We start from the raw sequence: 6853 nt of genomic DNA, 5'->3' as shown, positions 1-6853 counted from the left end.
CGTTGCTGCGAGGGTTTGATTGCATTCAGGCACATAACCATCACTGAGGTCACGTCCTAATGTTGGATGATTAAGTCTGGATCACAAGCCCCACTCCAGCTCATCTCAGATGAATGAACGGGAACCCCATCACTCCTGAGAACAGAGCTGCACTCCTCCACAGTGCAATGCTGGGGGGGTGGGGTTATACCCCTCTAGCCAACACTTGGCATTAAGCATAAAACCCCCAGCATTGGCATGGTGACCTGAGACTCAACAGCCTAATGCTTGAGGGGCTTTATACACATCTACCCCACATTTGGCACTGAGCAAAGTGACCTCGTGTGCAGCTGCTTTGCCCCTATTCATTGAATGCTGTTCTGTGGAGATAATGCAAACTGCATGTGTTCCATTGTGTCACTTTAAAGCTACATTGTTTGGAAATACCAGGACTGTTTCAATCGTGAAGGCGTGCTGTATAAAAAGTACCTCCAGAAAATGTTCTTCTGCTTTTTTGGGTTCTGTGAAAAGGCTCTAAAGAGTGCACCCGGTCTGACGCTGTTATTTGGGCGTGAAATTCAAGGAGCGATTTGCAGGGAATGATCAAAGACGGTGATGGAAACTGAACGCGTCTGAACACGCGTAGTGGAAGTGGTGTGTTAGGAGGGCAGACGAAAGCAGAGAAGCCTGGGGGTCTGCTGGGCTCTGAGACGTGGTGAAGCCACTGCAGGAATGGCAGCAGCTTGAAGGAGGAGGAGATCGGTTCAGCGGGGTCGGGTAAAGGCACAGCTTCTCATATCTCCACCTGTCTGTCTTCAATTCTGCAGCATAATTTAATATTAAAATACCAGCTGATTTTCACTTTGTGGCACAGGCCGATAGAAATAGCTTGGAATGAATCACTGATGCATTACAGTTGACCTCGTTCTCTGGGTGAGTAGGATGACCCCTACTTTAGGCAGCTGTGGCCTAAACGTAAGAGAAGTGGGCTTGGGACTGAAGGGTTAATTGATTGATCTCTTCGTTCAGCAGTAAAATTGGGGGCTAGTGAAGAAGCAGTGCTGTGTCCTCCCTCAACGTTCACGGCTCAGGTGTCCTTCAGCGTAGGACCTTACCCCTAAACGCTCCCCTAAATGCTTAGTCTTTCCCTGGGAACTTAATAAAACGTGACCTACTTTGGTCAAAATACTCCCCCTGTCTAAACAGCCCTGTTCAGAATGTGCAGTTCCAGCATTTCTCATGCTCTTTTTAGCACAGCTCTGATCTCGTCTGAGCTCCACGCCACCTTTGCACAGGTGTGCTGTGATTAGAGATGCTTAGAAAAGGGGTGGGACTGTTCTGAAATCTCTGCACTTGACCTAGAAAGTGGAGCACAATCAGAAAGGCACGTTTTATCCCTTCTTTTTTGACGAGGGTTGTCATGCTTCACACTTTCTGTCTCGGTAGTTTCCAGGTCCCCACATGCACAAGTCTTCTTTAAGACATCATTAATATTAAGGTAAACCCCAAACTCAACAGCATGAGTCAGAGTTGAGGCACAAACCTGTCTTTGTCAAAGAAGGAAAATATTCCAGCTTCCTTCTTGCCACTGTACACTTTCCATGGGTTGACTGTCTATTCTCCGGACGACAGAATGCTGGGAATAACTGAAGGCCTTTTCTCCGCTCAGAGGGCAAGGTTCCCCCTGGAGATAAACGTGTCATTGCTTACTCACCTCATCATGGTAAAGCTGAACACGCTGACCCCTACAGGAACGGAAAAGACCAGAGGAAGGTGAAGGAGAGGAGAGGATGACTTGGATGGACGGATGGAAAGGAATAGAAAGAAGCAACAGTGTGAGGAAAGGAAACAGCAAAAGAGAGTCAGGCTTAGTGTGTCGTATCTGTGTTATGTCACTTTGACAGGCACGTGTCGGTTCAAACCAAAAATATCAAAACCCATGGCACCTTTATGAAAATGATGACTGCTGGTGGCTTATATAGGTCTGTCTGTTGAAGTAAACTCTCTGAAGAACTGTAACTGTGGTAGTGCCCTCAAGGGTACATATTCAGTACTAGTTAGGGAGCCTATTTGTAGCATAATCTGTATTCATTTTAAATGTCTATGTTGTGTTGATTTCATATGGGCAGCGCAGCAGGTAGTGTCGCAGTCACACAGCTCCAGGGACCTGGAGGTTGTGGGTTCGACTCCCGCTCCGGGTGACTGTCTGTGAGGAGTGTGGTGTGTTCTCCCTGTGTCTGCGTGGGTTTCCTCCGGGTGACTGTCTGTGAGGAGTGTGGTGTGTTCTCCCTGTGTCTGCGTGGGTTTCCTCCGGGTGACTGTCTGTGAGGAGTTGGTGTGTTCTCCCTGTGTCTGCGTAGGTTTCCTCCGGGTGCTCCGGTTTCCTCCCACAGTCCAAAAACACACGTTCGTAGGTGGATTGGCGACTCAAAAGTGTGAGTGAATGTGTGTGTGTGTGTCTGTGTTGCCCTGTGAAGGACTGGCGCCCCCTCCAGGGTGTATTCCCGCCTTGTGCCCAATGATTCCAGGTAGGCTCTGGACCCACCGCAACCCTGAATTGGATAAGCGCCTACAGATAATGAATGAATGAATGATTTCATATGCTCTACTTAATCTTCATGCCTTTTATTTATTTTACACAGTTCTTTAATGAAAGATTAAAAATATTCACCTCTCCTCCTGGAGAAGGGGATGTAATGTACCTTTAGGGAACACAACCTGACTTTTAAACCACTACTGTACCTTTAAATAGGCATTTACTACCTGTACGGTCCCTTTGTTTCTGACAGCGCTGCTGTACCTTAGAGAAGCGGTCTTACCTTAGGTAAGTCATCAGTTTGATTCCCAGGACTGCCTGGAAAAATGTGGTGTAGGGAGTGAAGGAACCACATGTTTCTCCTCCCTCAACATCCACAGCTGGAGTGCCCTTGAGCAAGACACCGAACCCTCAACCGTTCCCCAGGTGCTCGGTTCCACTTCTTCTACTTCTTGTATGCCAGTTGTCACGAGGGCTTGTGTAGGTCTTTTGTAGCAGATTCCAGAAGATACTGAAGAAAAACAGTGTGGAGGATGAGAGCAAAAGGCCAACTCCTGAACCATGAGCTGTGCAAGCACTGGAAGGTTTGGACCAGGAGTAGAGAAGAAGAAAAAGGTAAACAAGGAGTATGACAGGAGTGGAGGGAAAGAGATGCAAAAGAAAGACAGCAATGAATGAAGAAAAAAGGTGTAGAGGTAGAGCACGCCACATGCCATTAAACATGATGTTTACTGGCAACTAGACTGTGTGTACCTAACAACATCAACCCCAATAAACAGCTTTATAGAAGCTGGCATGCTGTAAATGCGGCCATAAAGCCAGGACGTGTTTTTTTCCTCCTCTCGAAGCAGATGACTCCTGTTTTCCTCAGGGCACGTAGCTCCTGATGGAGTGATGAAGCTGCTGAGATGAAGCTGAGTAAAGCTGGATGGAAGTGAGTCATTCGCAACGTCTGGCTTTAGTGGTCCCCAAAGACCTGGTCCAAGAAAGCATAGTAAGCATGAGTTACAGTTACAAAGTATTGAAGTGACTCTCCAGGATACAACCCCATGTCTTCACACAGAATGTGATCAATTTATACTTTGTAAGCCCCCATTCTCCCTGTGTTTTATTGGTCAGGACCCCGACAGGACCACCACTGAGCAGGTATGCTACGATTTGGACCATTCTCAGCGCTAGTGGTGGTGTGTTAGTGAGTGTGTGGACACAGGATGCTGCTCACAGGATGCGGTTGGTTTGATATTTTTGGTTGGTGGAATGTTCTCAGCGCAGCAGTGACACTGAGCACTTTAAAAGCTTCAGTAGCAACTGCTGTGTCTGATCCACAACATACACAAAGTGCCTGCAGTAGAGTGGCTGTAGAAGCTGTGTAAGGGAATTTTCACACATTTCATTTCCCCTATATATACACAACACCAGCAGTGCATTCATGAGCAAAGCATGATGGGAACATTGTCCTCAACCGTACCCCCATAAAGTCCAGAGGTCTGAGTGTGAAAAGGACTTTAGAGTTTAAGAGCTTCAGAGAGAAAGAACAAGATCCTCTGATCTCTCGCGCTCGCCAAGTTTCCACATATATCCGACGCCCTTTTTATCGCTCCTGCCTACAAAGAGAAGGGAGCGAGGGATTGAGTATATTTAGAGAGTTTTCCAGACAGGCTGTGGTGTTAAGGCCCACGCACTGTCCCACCGTAATCCCCCGTATCGTTTGAGAAAGAACAGAGGGAGCGTTCTCCTCCTCCACTCCTCCTTGTTCTGATAACTGAACTCTGCCCAGAGCTATTTTTAGGCCTGTGCCACGCTCATGCGGGTAAAGCAAGTAAGAGAGAGAGACACACGGGCACACACTGGCCACAGCGATAAGAGCAGGTACAGTGTCTGTCTGAATATTTGTAGACAGACATTTTAATATTTTAAAGTAACACTAGGTAGTATCTGCACTTTACCATTACAGCTTCAACATCATTGTGATGATCCACTGACTTGTAATAGAGAGAAACGTATGTTTATGGTAGCTACTCTGGGCTCAGCACTGTAGACACTACGCTATGTAACCTTTAGAGGAGGGTAGGAAACCATGTTCCCTCTCTCCCACCTCCCACTTGATTTCAGGACAGTTCTGTAAACATGAATTACAGCCTGCAGCTCCAGGTGGAGCCTGGGAGCCAAAATATCAAATGTTACCTAGTGTTACTTTAAGCTGTACCCTGTGGACACAGATTTTCAACTGTGTACTTATAGCTTGTCTAAGCACCATCCAATGTCTTTGGGATGAAGTGGGGAGGTGGTTGTGATCCAGATTTTATCATCCAGCATGATTCAGTCCCATCAAGTCTTCTATGTTCAAACAGTGCAAGCAGCTGTAAATGTAGACAAATTACCAGTAAATAATGTTGAAAGAAAAGGTGCCCACAAACCTTTGTGTATATAATATAGGAAATAGTCTCCCTCTCTCACTCTCTCTCTCTCTCTCTCTCTCTCTCTCTCTCTCCCTCTCTCCCTAGAGCTAAAACAAGAGAAACAGAGAAGCCAATCCGGCCCTTTACAAGCCATGATTACACGGCTAGCACTATTAGTGGTTTGTGATTAGACAGTTTAGGATGCCATTGCACTTTATCACACAAAAGCCCACAAGTATTTATGACTAGTGCTCTCTCTCTCTCTCTCTCTCTCTCTCTCTCTCTCTCTCTCTCTCTCTCTCTCTTTCTCTCTCTCTCTCTCTCTCTCTCTCTCTCACACACACACACGGGCTGCCTGTTCAAAGGTGTCTTAACATTACATATTACATTACTCCACCAAGGAATCTGACCCTCTGCACCCATTCTGACCACCATAGTCCAACTAGTCTCTTCACTGTAAACAGTGACGCAGCTGATTCAGTGTCAGATTTTAATTGCAGGTCAGGAATGCACAGACACGACACTTTCTCTCTCTCTCTGTTACTGACTGAGACTGGAACCCACACATTTAACTTAGACTCAATGTTGATGAACTTAATAAAACCAACTCTTAAAACAGTAAAGTGTCCCCCTCTGGCTGAGACCTGGCACTGAGCAGAGTGACACAAGTCTCATGTGCAGCGGCTCCTACATACATCCCATTTTACTTCATGCTTTTCTGTGGAGATGCAAACAATTAAAAAACCTGCATTCAATTTAAAGCAGCTGAATTCACTGATTGTAGTGTGTCTATAAACATTTGGACATCTAGTCATTGTAGCGGATGTCAAGAGGTGATATAGAGATAGATAGAGTTGGTCCTATAGGTGTTGTGTGTGTGTGTGTGTTCCATATGCATGTGTGCAAAGCATCAGTCCAGTTCACACATGACACTGCAGTCCATCAAGTTTGCAGAAGAGTAATAAAAAAAAGAGCCAACTCTCTTTTTATTTCCTTACTTTTCCCTCCATCACTTTGAGCCGAAGCCTCTCTCTCTTTGATGCCATTCATCCCCAGGGTTGGAAAACGCTGAGAGAAAGAAGTGACATGAAAGTGAAAAGCAGAACACTGTTCCGATGGAGAGGGAGAGTGTATCGTTCCTTTGTTCTTCATCCTGTGGGTTTCTGTGTTCCTACGTGACCCCGGAGCGTGTTCAGAGGGAACCAGTCTTTTCCCTTTTCTCACATGTGCTGACCACACGAGTCCACATTAACCCTGACCCTGACCGTCCTGTTATGTAGCACACAATCGGCACAAGAAAAGAAAACGTTTAGTGAAAAAAATATATTTTACTGAAATCAGCTTTAGAAGCTGCCAGAAAAAAATCATCGCTCACTAATTAACATTATGCAAATGTCCTACTTAAAGCAGCACTATGTAAGATTTTGTACTTGTGATCATCCTAGTCTGCCATTATAGGGGTGATGTCACTTCCTGAAGTTACATAGTGCAGTTTCTGCAGTGGTGAGGTCAGGGTAGCTATGACAGGGGCTCTATTCTCCCTGTTACATTATGATGTCATAATTAGTGTAGCTTTTAAATATATTGACTCTTGTTGTCTCTGACTCTGACTCTGACTCGATTTGTCCTGTTCTTTGACTTGATTTGGACACAGAGGGCCTTGTCTTCAATCTTGCCTCACACTGGATGTGTTCCACTCTTGATTAGGAATCGATGTGTCCAGGTCTGAGCTTTAATTCCAACTTGATACTTCCTTGTCTGAGCCTTGACTCAATACTTAATGTATTCCAGGTTTGTCCTTGACTCTGACTCAAAGTATCCAGGTCTTGGGTTTGACTAAGGCTTTATATATCCGTGTCCCAGTCTCTAGTTGCAGCCATTTGGAAGCCATACTGTTATCTGCTTTTGTGTTCATTTTTGGGCCCAAACGGAAGTTCCA

This window comes from Hoplias malabaricus, chromosome 13 (assembly GCF_029633855.1).
Source record: "Hoplias malabaricus isolate fHopMal1 chromosome 13, fHopMal1.hap1, whole genome shotgun sequence".
In the NCBI taxonomy this organism is placed as follows: Eukaryota; Metazoa; Chordata; class Actinopteri; order Characiformes; family Erythrinidae; genus Hoplias; species Hoplias malabaricus.
This window is presented reverse-complemented; position numbering follows the sequence as displayed.